Here is an 18657-nt window from a genome sequence, read left to right as displayed (position 1 = left end):
TTTTGTGTTCATTGTAGATTACACTCATTTTATTATTATTCTTTATGAAGGTCCTGTAGCACAGTTATATCTCTTGCAGAATCATTAAAGTGTCTATCAAGAATAAAAAGAAACTAAATTAAACGAACAGAACAATAAGCATAGAAAAATAAATGCATAAATAAAGCCAGTACTATACCTTGATCAGAATATGCACGTTACATAAATTTGTATTTTTGTATGTGAAAATAAAAATTGTATTATGTTGTGTGCCAAACTGCAAATGTACAGCGCAGAATTAAAGCACGTGCTGTCACGCACTAAATAGACGATCTTTGACCACGTGAACAGCTTTACAGGTGCACGGGTTATAGAGGCTCCGGAAGTGACGTGTGACGCTCACAAGACTAGACCGTACCATTCTGTGTGGACAGTAAATAGATGGACCCGGAGACGACAGGCGGACCTGTGTGAGGGACGGAGAAGCGCCGAAGGGTAAGAAACCGGGTTGTGTGTGGGACATTTACCGAGAGGAGGTTAATGTGTGAAGAGGGTGAAGAGAAACGCTCCGGTCTGTTGGTTTGTTGGTGGGGTGATGAGGCGGTAATGTGCCGACCGGGGCAGCTGTCACTGAACTGCTGTCTAACGCGACGACTGGTCCTGAAAGTGTTTATGAATGAAATCAAAGCCTCAAATCGGCTCCCGGTCCTCAGCAGCTTTACCACCTTCACCTGTGGCTCCCTCACAGACGTGGTTTTAAGCGGCGGGAGTCACACGGCAGGTATAGGTGAGGTTAGTGCTCTTATTCGCCGTCATTATGTAACCAAGTGCACAATCTCGTTAAATAGCGAGCTACAGAGAGCCTGTGTTTGACCCAGGAGAGGGGGGAAATTACAGGCTGCTGAGGAGAGGAGGTGAAATTATAGAGGCTGGTGAAGAAATGTTTGTTATTGAGTTCTCAGACTGAAGTTTTGTTTAGTTTAGTTTAGGTTTTTTTTGACTACGTGGCTAAAGAGAGAAACAGATACATGATGGGACAGGTTGGTGCTTATTTACTTTGAAAATCATTTATTTTAAATTGTCATCTGTACACCACTAATTCCTCCCAGCCCTAATAATTATTTTTTACATATTCAATGAAAGTTAAATGAGCTTGTGGTTTGTTAATGATGTGATGGAAAATATGTGTAGCTGGTTTTGTTGGTCCGCACTAGAGTTAACACTTCTGAGCATAGGGAGAATTGCAAGTCATGCTAATAAAAAAAGGGGATAAATGTCTTACAGCGGTTGATAGTAGCTGGTTAGGTAGACCTTAATGCTTTGTGGCATAGATTCAAAAAGCTGCTGGAAACATTCCTCTCAGATACTGGTCATATTGCTACTGCAGATTAATGGGCTTCAGAGGTGCTCTATTGTATTGACACTGAGATATAATTGAGTACAGTGAACTGGTTTGTGACACGGTGTGTTATTTTGGTGGAAGCAGCCATCAGACTATGTCGGTCCCTGTGGTCATAAAGGGACGGACATAATCAGCCACAATACTCAGGTAGACTGTGGTGTTTAAGTGAGGCTCTTCTGGTACTAAAAAGGTACGAACTGTGGTGATTGTGGTAAATCCCACACACCCTTATACCACCACCGGCCTGAACCACTGATACGAGATACTTGCTCTTAGTTGACAGGAGTGGCAACTGGTGTGGTCTTCTGGTGCTGTAGCCCAGCTACTTAAAGGTGTTGTGCATTCAGAGATGCTCTTCTGCATACTTTGGTTGTAACAAGTGGCTGTTTTAGTTACTGTTACCTTCCTCTCACCTCAGAGCTACCGGTTTATTCTCCTCTGATATCAGTGAAACATTTTCACTCAGAGATCTGCTGCTCACTTTGCAACCCTAGAGATGGTGTTGTGGGAAAATCCCAGGCAATCAGCAGCTTCTGAAATACAACAACAACACCAACAACCTATGTCATGTTAAGAGTCACTAAAACCATCTTTCTTCCCCATTCTTATGGTCACTTTGAACTTCAGCAGAAATCAATGAAAGGTGAATGGCTGAAGTGACTCTGAACTGCGTGATTCTAGTTCATCAGTGATCTTTGTGTTGGGGCATGTCACCCAGTTGGCAAGATGAAGGCTAATTAAATGCTGGATTTATTTATTTACTTTTAAAACTTTATCCATCCCTAAACTAGAGCCTAAAGACAACCTTAGATCTCAATCAACTCACTTTGGTTTCTCCATAAAGTTGGTTTAAGAGCAAAAAATGTCAACCAAAGTGCCTCACAGGCGTGCCCCTTAGCAGCTGTGGACACTGTTTGGATGTGTATTTGTCAGTAATTAATCGCTTCCCTCGTCAGCGCCTGTGTCCATGCCCGTGTTGCCTAAAACTGAATCGGGACCAATCTGTACCTAATAAATTGACAGCTTGTGACTGAGTTTTAGATGGTGTGGACCTCTTACCCTGCACACTCGCTCCACGAGCAGCGCAGCGGGAGCCATCTGACACAAATCAGCCGCCATCATTCATGTGTCTTTCATGATGTCACAACAGCGTTTGGGTTCTTCATTTGTGCCAACACGCTTTGACAGTCAGTCAGCGGCGTCGCACATGTGAGCCACGGCTGCTGTGGGCTGTCAGCAGCAGCAGCATTGTGTTCCACCCTCATTGTGCTGAGAGGGATGTTTCCAGTAAGTGCCCACATGTGTCACTAATGGCTTCGCCTCCCTTGTTACTGCTGCCTGTCTGTGGTGCAGTTACAGGTCACACTCGACACTAATCAGCCAAATGTGTTCCCCCCCCAGGTGACTCCGAGCTGGAGACTGCACCTCTCAGGTGGTGTTACAGTGTCACATCTATACATGTGGGGCCAATGTACCATTTGAAGCTATTGTAGTATATTTTTTATGACATTGAAACTGCCACTAACAAGCACCGGGTTGTTTTTCATTTCAACAAGGTGCACTCGCATAGGTGTGACGTGTAATTTCCTGAAAGACTTCCTGGAATTTTCACCTGTCTTGCAAGCTGTTGGTGGAACTGTTGTTTAAAGCGCTGTATGCAGAACAGATTAGCTGACTGATTAGTGAACTGACAGAAAATTAATATGCAGAAATGTTGCCTTCTGGCTTTATTCCCGTCTAATTTGAAAAATAGAATCATCAATCAACTTTGTATGAAAAGAAGTGAGATTCTGACACGGTTTTTTTTTGTTTGTAAACCCCCCCCCCCCCCCCCCCCCCCCCCAAAAAAAAAAAAAAACAACCAAACAAAACACATTAGGGAGCTATGTGATGTGCTACTTCATTTTGGTGCAGTCCTACATACAGCTAGTCTGCCAACTGTTTAAATCCACACCTGAAAGTTGTCCCAGGACATATATTTTTTTGTAATTGGGATGTTTTTCCACAGCAAAAACACAGAATTCCTCCTTTATTATCTCTGAGATCTGGAATTGGCAGTTATTTTTTTTTCCAAGGGGCCACATGAGAAACTGGGACTGTTGTGGGTGTTAGCAGCTCACTGGTGTGGCGCTCCACATCAGTCCCAGTTTCTCATGTGGCCCCTTGGGAAAAATTAACTGCCCGCCCCTGCTTTACATGGCTCGACCTTTAAATCCTGTCTTCTTAAAGACATCGGTCTCCGCGGTTACAGTGTTGCATTACAACAGGGCGTTTGTTTCTAGAGTACCTGCGCATCTGAGCTATTGAGTCCCGAGTGGAGCGGAGCGTCAGCAGAGCATAATAAGGTCCCGATGCTGGCGCAGAGACAGGAAGCTGCATTTATGTAATTGACATGTGTAGCAGCAGCAGCAGCAGCAGCGACGCAGCCTTGCAGCTGGTCTGAGCTCACTAATCCCAGCCCTGGAGACTCGCTTTGCTTGTTTGGGTCACATTTATATAGCAGCAGCTTCGGTGTCTTATCGGGCTTAATAATAAGCTCATTGTTGTGTTTCGTAAGATGTAGCATTTAAACTATTTTTTTAAAATTTGTTGTCAGCAGTGTGCTACCCCCAGTGATGAACGGTTATATATGTCTGGTGCAATTCCCAACATTGGAAAGGGTTAAACGTCTAAAGAAACTTGTCTGTCTTCATAAAAACTACATATTTAGTCATTTTTCTGTGAAAAAATTCCTTCATGCTTTAAAGAGACTTGCATTTAGTATATGGGGGTTTTAAAGGAAAAGGTTTATAGGGAGTTGTATGTAAGGCTGTGCACCAAAGAAGGAGAAAAGGATTTATATTGATTGGCCAGGCCGAGATATCGAGCTGGAAAGGATGTGCAGCAGATCAGGGTGATTAAGGATGGAGATGGTAATGGACTAACGAGTGAGCAGAGTGTGCTGAGAAGATAGAAGGATGACTTTGGGGAGCTGATAAATGAAGAAAATGAGAGCAAAAGAAGGGTGGGTGGAGGGACCTTGGTGAATCAGGAAGTGCAGAGGATTAGTAAGGAGGAAGTCAATGTGCCTGTGAAGAGGATGAAAAGTGGTTGGTCCACATTACATACTGGGAGACAGGAAAGTAGAACTTTTGACCATGTTGATCCTGGAGAGTGAGAGGATGCTTGAGGAACGGAGAAGTGTAATGGTAACAATTTTCAAGAACAAGGCGATGTGCAGGGCTGTAGTAATGACAGAGGCTGATGAGCCTCATGTGGTTACAAATTGTGTCATGGGGGGGAGACACAAAGTTGCTCCATTCTGCAGAAAAAGGTGCTTTTACTCAGGGAAGAGTAAAACCATTACCCTGAGTGGGGAACAGCTAAGTGTAGATTAAGTAACACCTGCTTGGAAGCTTTAATTGCATTGTAACAGTATCTTGACAAGTCAGATATCTTAACTTCACCCGCTTTGCTCAATGTGTGTCTGCTCTGCTCTGTAGTGTTCTTCATCATAATGCTGTGAAGCAGAGAGCAGAGGAGAAACACTACAAATGTGCGGAAGTCTGCATAAAACCGTGGAGCTGAAATGAAGTGGGGGGGGGGGGAGCACAGAAAACTACACTTTTGATGCTACTTGGTTCCCACTAGAGACAAGGTCTTTGGTTTCACTTTGTAAACTCCAGAGAAGACGTCCAGACTTGTTTTGCTTTTGAGGTCTTGGTTCCTTTTGATAGCAGTAGACTGTTAGAGCTCAGTCCTCCACTGTGGCTCTATCGTAGGTCCTTCATCATCATCATCATTTTTGTCACTATTTTTCTTATTTATTTATTTTCTATTTGTATTGTTTTCTAATATTTCTCTAATTCACCTTTTCTTCCTGTCCCTTGTGCTGCTGTAACGAGTGAATTTCCCAGAGTGTGGGATTAAACACAGTTTATGTCCTAATCTCTCAAATTTGTATAAAAAAATGATTTGTCGTGGGTTTGATTAGGTAACATGGCAGAAAGCCTAACAGCTGTTAAAAATAGCCCTCACATTGCAGGCAGCGCAGCCATTGAAGAGCAGTTGAGTGGAAAAAGCCAAACAGCAAATGTTGGGCTAAAAGAGGGATATGAAGATGAATGTGTTACCGCCACCCCGTCACTCTCTCTTTCCCCACTCTTTCTGTATCCACTTACTCGCTTGCCCACCCTCAGGCCCTCTCCTCCTTTCCTTGCTTTCCTTCCTTTCTTTCTGAGTGACATTTCGGTAATAACAATGTCTGCACTCCACAGGCCCTGCCTCCATCCCATCCTTGGCCTGCTGTGCGCACACGCAGAGCGGGCACGCCTTACATCTATATCAGACTGTTAAATGCCAATGACGACTCGGCGTGGTTAAGGAAGTAATCATCTTCCATCTCCTGGGCTCGTCTGTCCCCGTTGGCATTAATGGAGTTATCGTTTGCCAAAGAGTTTATCTGACACACTCGCAGACGCCCTGCTGGTCAGCGTGTGTGAGGACTGGGATTTTATTAAGAAGTGGGTTAAGCCCTTTATATTTGGGCAAGGGTATTACAGTTGTGTGACCGTGAGGTTGGGGTGGGGGTAGATTAACGCAGCATTGCTGAACCCTAAGTGTGTCCAGACTCTGCTGCTAAAAGTCAAGAAAACAAGTGCATTTGTCAGCTCTGTTTAAGTTTGAGACTTATTTAGAGGAGAACTGTTTTACAGAGTTTGATAAAAAGGCAGTCAGCACGACGTTTAATATCTGCACAGCCATCTTCAGTACATCCGTTGGTTTGTGTTCATGCGTATAGGGCTGTGTTCATGCTAAAAGTGCACTGCTTTAAATGCACATCTCTCTTGTGATATGTGTGCTAGCTGAGCTTCTATAATTACCACAGCCTGCAGCGCCTCATGGGGAGCATATTAACACACACGAGTGGAGGAGCAAGAACCAGAGCACATGCACAAGTCATACAGGCCGAGTGCGTTCGAGCACCTCCGACTGCTGATGTGTGCAACTTTAGAATAATGTATGAATAACAGCGATGCACAGCTACCCACGGATTACGTAACGCTCGCTCAATGCAACAGGAATAATTCCCCAAAATTGGTCGCAAAGTGCAAGTGCGCAGCAAACCCCACGTGAAGAACATTTCCACTAAATGATGACAAATGAGGCAAATTAGATGTTGAAAAATATTTATATTGATTTTAGAAAACAATGGATGTGTATTTTTTTTCTTTAACTTGAACAGTGATGCATTGAATTAGCTGATAATCACCAAAATAATCAGCTGCACAGGGTTTGGGTCGCCATTGATGAAGAGTTGGACTAAACTGGGATGTCCTACTGATGGTGAATGGCAGAAAAATAATTTATTATTCATTTGATTTATTATATGATTGATTTTAAATGGAATATTTTTAGGTTTTAGGTGGAGATGGAACAATACCTGAGCCTTACCCTTAGCTTTATTGACTGATATCTGCCTACTGCCAAACAAGTTGATGTAGTCGATGTTTTTGCTGTTTTTTGATTAGAAAACAATAAATAATTTAAAAAGGTAAATAGCCTTTGGGCCCTACATGCCAAGGTGTGAGAACATTTTTTTCCTAAAGAACAGAAATTGCATATTTTGAAATAACAGGGCCGTGGTGGACTAAACATTGGTGCAGTTCTACTTTTACACTGTCAGTCTATCAGATTAATTAATCTGAAACGATATAATTGATTAAGTTGTGTTCAGGGCTGAAACCAAACGTCTCTGATAAATCAGGGTGCTTGGAAACATTTTACAGACTGGTGGTAGGCCATAAAGTCTCAAGATTATATCACAGGATTCCAGCGAAATTTGCGCTAATGATATGTTTGACGATACAGAGTGAAAAAACTGAAGGCTTTATCAGTGTTTGCAGCTCGCAGGCAGCAGCGTGTGTTAGTTCAACCAAAATGAAGAGCTTTTTCCATCCTCCTTTTCCAGTGAGCGTCTGTCACTGATCACCTAATTCGAAGTGTGAATCCGTTGCCATAAGGTGTCAGCAGCAGTGTTAGAGCTCAATATTAATAATGTAGTGTATGCACAAGAGCATCTTAGGCAGTGTTTTCACATGAAATTTTAGCTAAAAGTACAGCATGGCTGCTTAACCCTTTAGTTTAACAGAAAAGTAATTTAACCATGTAACTCTTCAGCAGCCTGCGCACATAATAAAATTCTACAAAAACAATTAAATGCGACTCCACACGCGGTCTCGCTTTACCGCTGATACATTTATTAAATTGTAATGTTTAATAAATGCATGAAGTGACCATCATCTGGTTGTAATGTCATAGATTAAATGTATTAGTGGTAAACAAGAGTGCAGGAATGTGGAAACAATGTGGAATTTTCTCCCTTGCACTTTATTTCACATTCAGATGTGAATGTAACTAATATATATGCAGTATATTTTGCACGGGTACTTTATGGTGTCCGTGCTTTGCCCTTAAGTCTCCTCTTGCCTTTGCACAGCTGTGACCTCACTTCTTTTCTCTAACCTCTCACCCCACCAAGCAGCAGCAGCATCCTCTCCCAGCTGCACAGCTGTAATCTCAGGCAGACCACCCACCACTGTCTGCCACCGACTGTAGCCCTGCACTCTTTCCTCTTTTATATTCCTTCTAGGGAAGTGGAGTCTGAATGAACACAACATTGCTTCTTTGTGCGTCCCACTTCTGAAATTCTCTTTAAGTGAAATAATTAGAGGCAAGAAGGCTGGAAAACCTTCAAAAAGTTATGTTATCTAAGACTGGCTGCCGTGTTTGGTATTATGGCTTTGCACGCAATCCCACAAATCACGCTCGGGATTACCAGGTGCACGCTGTTGGGAGGGGAGGATGTGCTGCTACTCATCATCATGATAAAGAGGGGAGGGGGCTAGCATAGATGGATTGTCAGCAGAATCCTGCGGGTGTGTTGAACGCTCATTGTTATGTAATTTCCACTCGGCACGGATTGGTCAAGCTGTGGGCTGTTGGTGGGCTGAGGATGTTAATCTCACAAGCATTATCTGCCTCCCAGAATCAGAGGCTGTTGTGGGCAGGACTCACTCATCCTCACTCATGCCTGCTTTGTAAATTTGACCAATCAGCATGGCCGGCTTGTTTCCTGTCATCCATCTTGGCCGAACAGGTTTGACCATGAATTGGGCTTCACTCTGAGCAGATCCTTTTTTTACAAGTCTTTTCTTTGATTCATCTGACATCCTCAGCACATTGAGCTGACCCTGGACCGCACAAATTATGGGATTCGTACCCCCCCCCCTCAAAAAAAAAAAAAAAAAAAAAAAGAATTTGGTGAAAGTGTTAACACTGCTTTTTAATAACAAAAAGAGGGGAGCTGGGATGTGGTGTAGCTGGACTCGGGCATGCCTGTGAAAATCATTGTGTTAATTAACAAATCAAAAAGGCACATGAGAGGGTGAAACACAATTAAAGCACAAAATGCATAAAATCATAAACCTCACTGTGTCCTGTGTGAGCAGCTTTCAACAGCTTCTATAAATGAGAATGTGCGTGCAGGATCATGGTACAAAGCAACCATGGGTAGTGTGAGTAAACAATATAACTGAGTTACTACAAAAACTGGTGGAAAAAATGCTTTAAATGACTGAAAATGTTAGTTTGGTGGTTAATCTTTTTTTTTTCCTCATTCCTTTAAAAAAACAAAAAAAAAAAACAAACTCCAAATACTTAAAAATCTGCTTTTTAATCTGAATAATCCTAAACAGTGTTTTTGCAAAAGCTTGGGTCAGTGTCGGGTGAATCATGCAAAGCTAATTATCCACCTCAGATGCACTCCCACTCCTGTTTGGCTTTGACGTCTGATGCTCGCTCGCTGAGATTTCACTGGAAAGTTAGCTCATACGGCTGCAGTCAGACACAGTTTACGCTCGGGAAGTTTGGAGGTTAAACACATTTGTTTTGTCACATGCAGCTACAACGGGTAATGTTGAAAGGCTCAGGGTGCCGGTTCATGTGTGAAAACAGCTTTACTGTTACTCCACTGAGCTAATGATACCTGGAGCTACCTTGTATCACATATCTTTGTTGATTTTTGTTCATAATGCATCACTTTGCTAATATGCTTTGAACGCATTCTTCAGGTCTCCTGCAGAGCAGCATCCTCCCCTCCCAGCTGCCCACATTACTGAACTCTGAGCATTACTGAGTTTTACTAAAAATATAATGCTTGCATGCTCACCTACCCACAGGTGTAAATACTCTATACAGAACTGTATATGTATAAAGTCAGTTGGTAACCAATCTCATGTCTCTCATGTCAAATTTAAGCTAAATTTAACCCCCAGTATTTGTTTGTTTATGCAAACCCATTCATCCCTCATCAGTCCAAACGCTGATATTCATGGCTTCATGTTATGTCCTCAGTATTAATGACGGCTCTGTCTACTTTTAGAATTAGCCAAGCTGCTTCACCTCGGCTAACTCGAGCCTTTCTCAGGCCTCTTAAATAAACAGTTTGAAGAAAAGTTTTTTGTCTTTTTCGCTTCATTTGTCACAACGCAGTTTTCCATTATAAATACTATCTCTTTGTTAATATATTGAGAATGAAGCTGAATCCTGGTCAGAGTATCTTTGAGATATGCTGACTGCCATAAATCTGAACAGCTGCGCCCTGTTGCCCGAAGGTAAATATGGGAATATGAGAAATAAACTTTACATTTACCGATGTTTTTCAGTGGTCCCTGTTGCTGTGCAAACCACAGATTTTGAGCCAATCACAGAAGCTGAAAAGGTGTAACCCGGATAAGACGCTTTATATTATTAATGTGGAAATGAAATGGGATGTACTTAATTAAAATCAATTACAGTTAATGTACCTTAGTTTAGCTGATCAACAACAAAAAACAATTAAGTTTTTTTCCAGTCGATAAATTTAAATTTTAGGTTATTACCTCAAAATTACCCAATACCTAAATTTTGAGATAATAATCTGAATTTTAGACCTATAGATGGGCAGGTTGTTTTTTTTTTTTTCTCCATGCCCCCCTTTCGCCCATCACTAAAACCACTGAAGCCTTTACTGTTTAGTGCAGCTTTAGCCTTTTTTTTAAAAAAAAGACAGTTTCTTGACAGATCTAAAGTTAACTAAGTTTTAATTTAAATAATGACTGCAAATATTTGTTAAAGATTTTAGATCTGAGCAGTCATTTCCTGCTGTTTTATTAGGTTATGCTAAGGAAATATTGTGGCTGAAACAAATATAAATTCCTGCTCAAGCTAAGTCTTTTTAAATATAAAGTTAAATATGTCTAGAGATGCGTACACAAGACTAAAGAAGAGGATAAATGTTTAAAGACTTCCCAAATAATAATAATAAAAAATGTGTTCATGAAAGGAAATGATGTAATCCTTCATAAAGGAGAAGTACATAAAGATTTTCTCTTTCATCTGCCGGGGAGCTGAACAATGCTTTTGTTCATACTCTGCTTTTATGACAGGTGGTTGTTTGCTTAAGTGTGGAGGTTTTTGTGGCGATAGCGATGGGTTGCATTATTTTCTTTCCATGCACAGTAAGTAAATATGCTGAACCTTGATGGAAGTGTTTGTCTGTAATCATAGCTGTGTGTGCGTGTCTCTGTCTGCGCTGGCAGGTTGAAAGGTAAACCGCTGTAAGCTTATGTGCACGATGCTGCTTTTTCTCTTATTAATGTGGAGGACACAGGAGCTGTCAGTGCTGCTGTTCCCCTGCTGGTAAAATAGTAATGAGTGTGCATAACAGAGGTGAGCCAGTGTGGTTTACAGCTCCGTAGCACTCGGAGGCAAAGCCAGGACACACATGGAGCACCGACCGGCTCCTCGTGTGTGCCGGTGATGGAGGCGGAGCAGGAGGCAGCTGCAACCGCTGGAATGAGGTTTACTGAGAAACAGAGGTCAGACTCTATGAATTTATTTGCTTTGGACATTTTTGAAGAGGTTGTCTATGTAAATAAACGTCTATAAACTGAGGAAGAAGGAAGCTGGACAGATTGTTATCATTTACTGTTCTTGCTGTGCAATCAGCGGAGGGAACATACAAAAATCTGAGGAATGGGAAAATGAGTTATTGTTTTTAGTTTAGAGTTTAGATGCATTTAAAACCTTTACCTAGCTTGAAAATTTGGGTTATTGTTAAATAAGGTTAGATATCCCAACATTTTAACTTGCGTACTTGTTTTGACTCCAGAACAGCAAAAAGAAAAGAAAAATGCATGAAAGATTCTGTGGTAGGAATAATCTTCCATAGATCTGAAGGTTTACATTTTGGACCTGATAAGTAGAAGAACTAAGAATCATCTTTGAATAGAAAGTAAATGTCGTTAAAGTATGTCCTCATATGGGGCAGTGCGTTTATTTTACAGCTTGACATGATAGAGTCACTATTGTTTACCAAGGTATGAAACACTGTACTAAACTGAATCAAGTATGAAGCCGCAGGATGTGAGGAGGTTGTAGTAAATACTGAGTACAACTTTACAAACAAACCCCCAAATATTCTCTAGTTACGTCTTTATTGATTTTTGTTTGTTTTTGTTTTTGTCCTTCTTTATTTCTTCAATTTGATTTCCTGTACGCTGAAAGATTTCATGATCTTGTTTTAGATTTCCTTAACTAGGGGCCTCACTGATATGATAAAAGTTATCATAAAAGTCAATAAACGATAACCCACTTATGCATTTTAAACAGTTTTTGCTGTGGATTGCGGTTTTTGGTGGCGATCAATCAAGGCTAGACACCACAGATGTGATCATTTGCCCTTGAGATGAAAGTCATCACCATGACCTCACTAACAGGAATACGCTGTTTATTTGTTGGACAGAAGAGTACTTTTTAAAAAAAAAATTAAAATAAATTGTAGCAAGAATAAACTTAACTGTACAGCTACAAGACAAGAGGAAAAAATGTAGTGTGTTGTAAAATGTGCTCATTGAAAAATGCAGTAAATGATTTTGAACTTTGTGCTCAGCAGCACAGTGTCCAGCCTTGGTGGTTAGCACTGTTGCCTCACTGCAAAACGGTGCTAGTTCAATTTCACCATCAGGCCAGGGTCTTTATGTGCGGAGTTTGCATGTTCTCCCCGTGTATGCGTGGGTTCTCCACAGGTTCTCTGGCTTCCTCCCACAGTCCAAAGACATGCAGTTAGTGGGGTTAAGTAGAAATACTAAATTGCCCATAGGTATGATTAGGGCTGTTCGATATAACGATATATATCGGATGACGATATAAAAACGTCTATGGTTTCATTTTACGCTATCGTTTGTTTCGTGTTGTAGCAAAATAAACTCTTTACGGCAATATTTTTTCATCGTTTTGATGGTCACTGTAGTGGCTATATTAATTTGTTAAAGTTCTCTCTTTCTCTTATATTTAGTATAACCACACTAAGGACGGACAAGCGCCTGTTTTTATGGGTTGTCATTAGCAACAATGACGGTAAAACCATCGCCTGTCCGCTTGTTTATTTTCCACATAAACCTTTCTCAATAAAGCTCAAGATCCTGTTGAGAATTTTCAAAATAAACGGAATCACGTGAAAAAGTATGCAGAGTATTGACGGATGAGAAGCAAAAAAAAGAGTCGTCAGGTGCTAAACAATAAACCTTAGACTCAAACGTTAGAACAGGCTTTCCCCGCAGCACGCCATGTAATAAATACAAAGAAAACTGCGGCCGTTACAACCTATGTCTAAAAAGTAGTTTCATGCATCGGTTAAAACACTCGACCCCAGGTACACGACGCCCAGCTGGAAACAGTGCACCTACCCGAGATTCACAGAATTTACAGAAAATATTAAATTTTTTGTGATTTATATCGTTATCGGACGATCGATGTTTTATATCGGAATATGAGATTTTGGTCATATCGCACAGCCCTAGGTATGAATGCAGGAGTGAATGTGAGAAGAAAAGGCTAAAGGATAAGTGGAAGGAATGAATGAATGGATTGATGGATTTTGAACTTGTTTTTTTCGTTTCAGATTCATACTGAAGGCATTATGTGTGTAAATAAAAGCTTTAACAATTTGTGATGTTAGTGGAAGTTGATCTCCACGGTTACGTTAGTTAGCATTATAATTAATCATTATTATTTTCTCCATTTACTGCTGTCTGGTTGTCTTTCTCCTTTTTCCCTCCTTTGTTTGCTATCAGAAGGATAACTCCTCTTTGTTTCCATTGAGTGGGTTGCATTGTTGTCATGAGGTTTGTTTAAACAGAATCATGTAAGCTGCTTGCAACAGGAGTGAATGGAGCCAGGTGGGGCCCCCTTAGGGAGGTCAGGTCTGTCCTACAGCCACTGCAGACTCTGCACATTGCCACTGCTGAGGATTAAAGTTTGTAAGCATTCGAGGTGCCCCACATTGACCTGGGTGTCTTTAAAGGTGAATTTGTGCTTCAGTTTTCCTCTCACTTGGCTGTTGATGATTTATCCCAAACAGTTATTAGAAAAATAAGCTAGGTGCAGATGATATGGAAGAAGGCACAGTTTCATGTTACACTTCACTGACCTACTGCAAGTTGAGCTGGTGAAGAAAGCTAAACTTGCTGTAGTCACTGAAGAACTCAGTTGTTGTTGTTGTTGTTGTTGCTGTGATTATTCAATGCAAGTCAATGTAATGAAAGGCTAAGAAATACTCCAGCATCACTGAGAGTGTCCAAACCTTTGACCGGCACTGCAAACGGTCAAACAAAGTTGTGTTAGGAGTAAAATTTATGTTGAACCTTGGTAAAGTACTGTGCATTGCTTTGATCTACATGGTGCAGTCTTGTACTTGTTGAATTTTTTTGAATGACTTTATCATTGTAACCTTTTTATTTGTGCTTCATGCATTGCTGAGATGAAAAGCGTGAGCATTTCAGGAGAAAACCTGAACCAAAAGTTTCAGTTTGAGGAACATTAACATTAAACGTTAACATTAAAATGAATTCAAGACTTATTAGCAAAGTTCGATGGAGGAAATTAAATGAGACAATTATTTTAAATGTAAAGGCAAGGTCTGATTTTAGCCTTGACTCACAGTGTTTTAAGTTTTTGTGCTGCTTTGTGGTGTCCTTAAATACACCACAGAGCAATTTGAATTTATGTCTCAATAAATCTACGGGAACATATCACTGCTCAAACAGACACAGAGGCTTTTAATGGCTGTAATCATGCAATGACTTTATAACTGTATTTATTATAAAGCTCCAAAAGTGTGGGTTACTGTTTCGGGGTCTTTCTGGCATGTTTTTGTAATTCAGTTTTAGCTTTAGAGCAGAGTTTGTTGTCCCCGCTAAACAAACAGAGCCAAAATTTTATTCCAGCTCCCCGTTGATACTTGAAAGTCCCTTTTTGTCAATATTTAACCAGAACTCTTTATTTTTTGGGAAAGCCCCTGCTGTGTTTTGTGTATCTTTACCAGCAAAGCAAGAATACCTTTCACTTTCTCTCTCCCGTCGGGGGCGGGATGACTGCTTGACATATCACTTATTAAACCGTGCATCACAAAAGTGCAGTTTTGACAAATCCAGCAGTACACACTTACCGTTCCCTAATGTCAGAGCTTACATCCACAGCCATCTGCACCGTGACTCATTTCACTGTCATTTCACGCCATTTATAGGCAGTGTTTGGACGCCTCTGCCTCTATTTGCCCCAGGATACCAGGCTGCCTCCTCTGGCAGGGACCCCTGCTGGGGTGTGGCTTTACGAAAGAGATTGGACAATGCGGCTCCAATATCCCAACCCCCACCCCCCCACTCTCAATGCATCATTACATTCCTGCTGCCCTTCCCCAGCATCCTCTTCCCCAGAGGTTTTGGCCTGAAACAAGAGCACTCGGGGGATCATCTGTTCCCCGAGCTTTTCCTTTCACCCGCAGGCCTCCCTCTCTATCAGTCTTTTTTGATGTACTCCCTCTGGCTGCAGTCAGTGTCAGTCTGTGCCGTTTCCTCACACACAAACTCACAAACACAGTGTAGTGCAGACAGACAGATACACCACCGCTACTTGGCTTTGCCCTAGTTGCACCTCCTTCCCTCAGCAGTCTGGGGAAACGCAGGTGCCGTTCTCATCTGGTGACTCATCCGTTGAGTTGATTTATTAATGTCACTGTGGAAATGTTGCAGTTGCGCATCATGCTTGCAGTGCATTGTCCTTTTTTAAGCCTTTAAAGTGGAACATGTTGCTCGCACGAACCCCGTTTTCACCGCTCTGTGTGTGTTTATGCTGCAGGTGAGAAGCTGAATCCAGTTCCCGCTCTGCAGACCTCTGAGATGGTCAGAAACCACCTGACAGGTCAGTAAATGAACACACTCACACACATGCTAAGTCACAAGCATGTGCTGACCAGTATAATGGCCGAATTGATGGTGCCCACTGAGGGGAGGGTGTCAGAGACTGTGTGAGACGTTAGATGACCTTTTGGTGAGAGAAAAGAACAATTCTTCTGACGTTCTGACCTTTTTATTTTCTCTCTGACTATCGTAGTTTTTCAGCCCTGAAGCTATTAAACCCCTACTGCTGTAAGATTATTATTTTTATTACTTTTATTATTACATTTTTGAGCATTTTGGGCCTTTGTTACTTAGGGAAGTGTAGAGTGGATAGGAGAGAGAGGGTGAGTGACACGCAGGTAATTGCCTGGCCTTTGCAGTAAGGAGTTTGGTATGAAACTGTGCCCTGAGTTCTTTGAGTGGACTTTTTTTCCCCCCATCTTGTTTACCTGAGTATATGTAGATACTCATTAATTTTTTTGCATTTTTATTGCCTGTAGAATAACTAATTGATACATTTTCTAATAATTTCAGCTGTAGATTTAGGTGTTTTATGTAAATGAGGAGAGCATGCATAAAGCCTCCTGTGCAGAAACCTGAAGTTAAACTGCACTGGAACAGTTATTATGTAATATAGAGAAAGAGCAGCAGTGCAGAGCATTTACACCCCATGCTAGTTATAATGGTCATAATGATTCGATAACTGAAGTCACATGACCACAGTTTACAGGAACATTTCTGACTGCTTGCGTGGTTTTATGTGTTCATAGTGCAGCTGTGTATGTGTGTAATGAATGGGATGTGACATCATTTAACTGTAATTTTGTAGGAGAAAATCACAGAGGCGGTATTGGTACACTGTAATGTCCTCATTCAGTGTCTTTACTGTTCTTTACTGAGTTTTCCTGATATTTTGAAGTGCTGCTTTCCAGTGATGGCTTCTAGAAGGTGACTGAGGAAGTGGAGCAAGCCTGGCCGTCGGATCTGTGTGGAAGATATTAATCAGGGTTATTCACAAGTTATTATTTTGTGTTGAAAGAAAAATTATACTTCTGTGCTTTCAGCTAAATCTCATTCATCAACACTGATCACCTCTTCCTTTATCTGAGGCCAAAGAGAGAAGGAAAGTCTGCTTGGAGAGTACAGATAGAAGTGTGGCTCTTCCAGCTGCTCACCTGTGGGGGTAAATAGGGTTTATAGGCATCTTGTCTGAATATATGAGTGGATTGATATTGATGTGTGTTTCTTAAAGTTCTGTTTTATTGCTAGATATTCATATAAAGACATTGCTTTTAATCCGCACTGCTCCCTGCTCAGCTGTGATGCTACTCTGCTGATATTTCTCAATAATCCCAGGGATCTTTTCTACTCCATGTTCGTATAAACACAGAAAGACTGGGGGGAAACTTACCATTTAAACAGTAAAAATACTTTATAATGGAGAAATTGCACATTTAATGAAACACACTGCTGAAGTGTGTTTAAGGTTGTCCCTAATTTCTTTAAAAACACTTTTTTGTTAGAGATTATTTCATCTTGACTTCAGTTTAGTTAGATTAACTCATTTATTTGGTTCTGACTTTCAGCTTATAAATGTTCTGCTGCTGTGCTAATTGTGACCTTTAGCAAACCCTTCGTGCTATTTAAAAGCCTGAAAAATAAGAACATGTGTTGTTATTTGACACTGGCGCTGCAGAGGGATTAATTTCCACCGGACGTGATTGCAAAGCAAGATATTTTGTCCCAATTTTTATTTTTGAGGGGGTTGGGGGGCAGTATTTCATGACAAATGGATAGTCCTCACTGGATCCAGCCTGCAGACATTTGTGATTTTGACACAATTGGCGTGAAAGAACTGATTTGGTACAAAAGGATTTTCTCCTGTGCCGAAACAGTTTGTCCTACTTACGGAGACGCCACCGCAGCCTAACCTTCTGTTCCCAGCTGGTGCTGCTTTGAAATGCACGCCCTCCTCCTCCTCCATCTCTCTTCCTCTGCTTTCCTCTTCATCTCCGTTTGCACCTCCTCCTTTCTGAGTCTGTGCAACAAGCTCCGCCCTTTCCGCCCCCCCCTACCCCTCCATCTCCTCTGCTCTTTGAGCTGCGTCCTCCCTGCGTCAGACGGCTCCATTCATGAAAAGTGTGACGTGAGCAGGTCTTCATTGTCCCGGTGACTATGCCGCCCTCCCACTCACAGCCCAGGTGCTGCAGGAGTTAGAGGAATGTCTGTCATCTTCCATCCTCTGCCTTCTCCTTCACTCCTGTTCTTTTCTTTTCTTTTTTTTCCTTTCTTCTGAATCCCGACTGTCAGTTCGGTCTTCCTCTCGCCCGGCTTTTTCCCCCCTCCACACATCCCTGCCTTAGCTGAGAGAGGACCATGAATCTGAGCCGTGTCTGCTGTGAGTAATCTGCTGATGCTATGCCTTTTGCCGTTCATCTGAGTGGAAGCACTGTAATGTGGAGGTACTTGTCCTTCTCATGCTTATGGGTATGATTTGTCTCTTTTGCACATCGCACATCTGCAGGGAGTCTGTCTGTGTGTATAGAGCACATGTCAGTATTTGTTCAGTAGCAGTGCTGCAGGAGTGTGTTGAGCGGTCGTGCGTTGGTGCGTGCTGGAGCTATTTTAGGCTCAGCAGTGACGCCGCTGCTGGGTTTTGGGTTTTTTCTTTCTTTTTTTTTTTTTTGATGCAGTGCTTCTCTGTGCCCTCTGAAGGACAGGTGGGATGTAGGTAAAGGTAGAGGGCAACAGACCCGCCCTCACCTGCTTTATTTTTGCCAGCAAATGCAATAAATAATAATAATAATAAATAAATAGATAAATAACTCCCCCTCAGTCTGACTTATCTGGGCCACATGTGTTTTGTGTACAGTCACGGTCATTCCAAACCACACTGACTTTCCTTCCACTGCTTCTTATTCTTAACTCTCGCATATTTAACGTCCCTGTGCCCGCTTCGCCATGTTCGACTTTCATGCAGCTCTTTACATGAACCTCTGTATTTACTTGGCAGCCGGG

The 18657-nt window shown here is 41.7% G+C and overlaps 1 protein-coding gene across 5 annotated transcripts in view; it reads left to right on the top strand.

The window, feature by feature from the left end:
• The first annotated feature begins 407 nt into the window (after positions 1–407).
• map3k13 (mitogen-activated protein kinase kinase kinase 13) overlaps positions 408–18657 on the top strand; it is a 37338-nt gene continuing 19088 nt past the window's right edge. For 2 of the 5 annotated variants that reach the window (XM_006788591.3, XM_035906657.2), the window contains exons 1-2: positions 408–474; positions 15599–15661. The gene's annotated coding sequence lies outside the window, so the exon portion shown is untranslated. The other 3 variants (XM_087853010.1, XM_035906658.2, XM_035906659.2) reach the window with 3 other exon arrangements.

This window comes from Neolamprologus brichardi, chromosome 16, assembly GCF_056152115.1.
Source record: "Neolamprologus brichardi isolate AB-2024 chromosome 16, ASM5615211v1, whole genome shotgun sequence".
NCBI classification, from domain to species: Eukaryota; Metazoa; Chordata; class Actinopteri; order Cichliformes; family Cichlidae; genus Neolamprologus; species Neolamprologus brichardi.
This window is presented reverse-complemented; position numbering and strand designations above follow the sequence as displayed.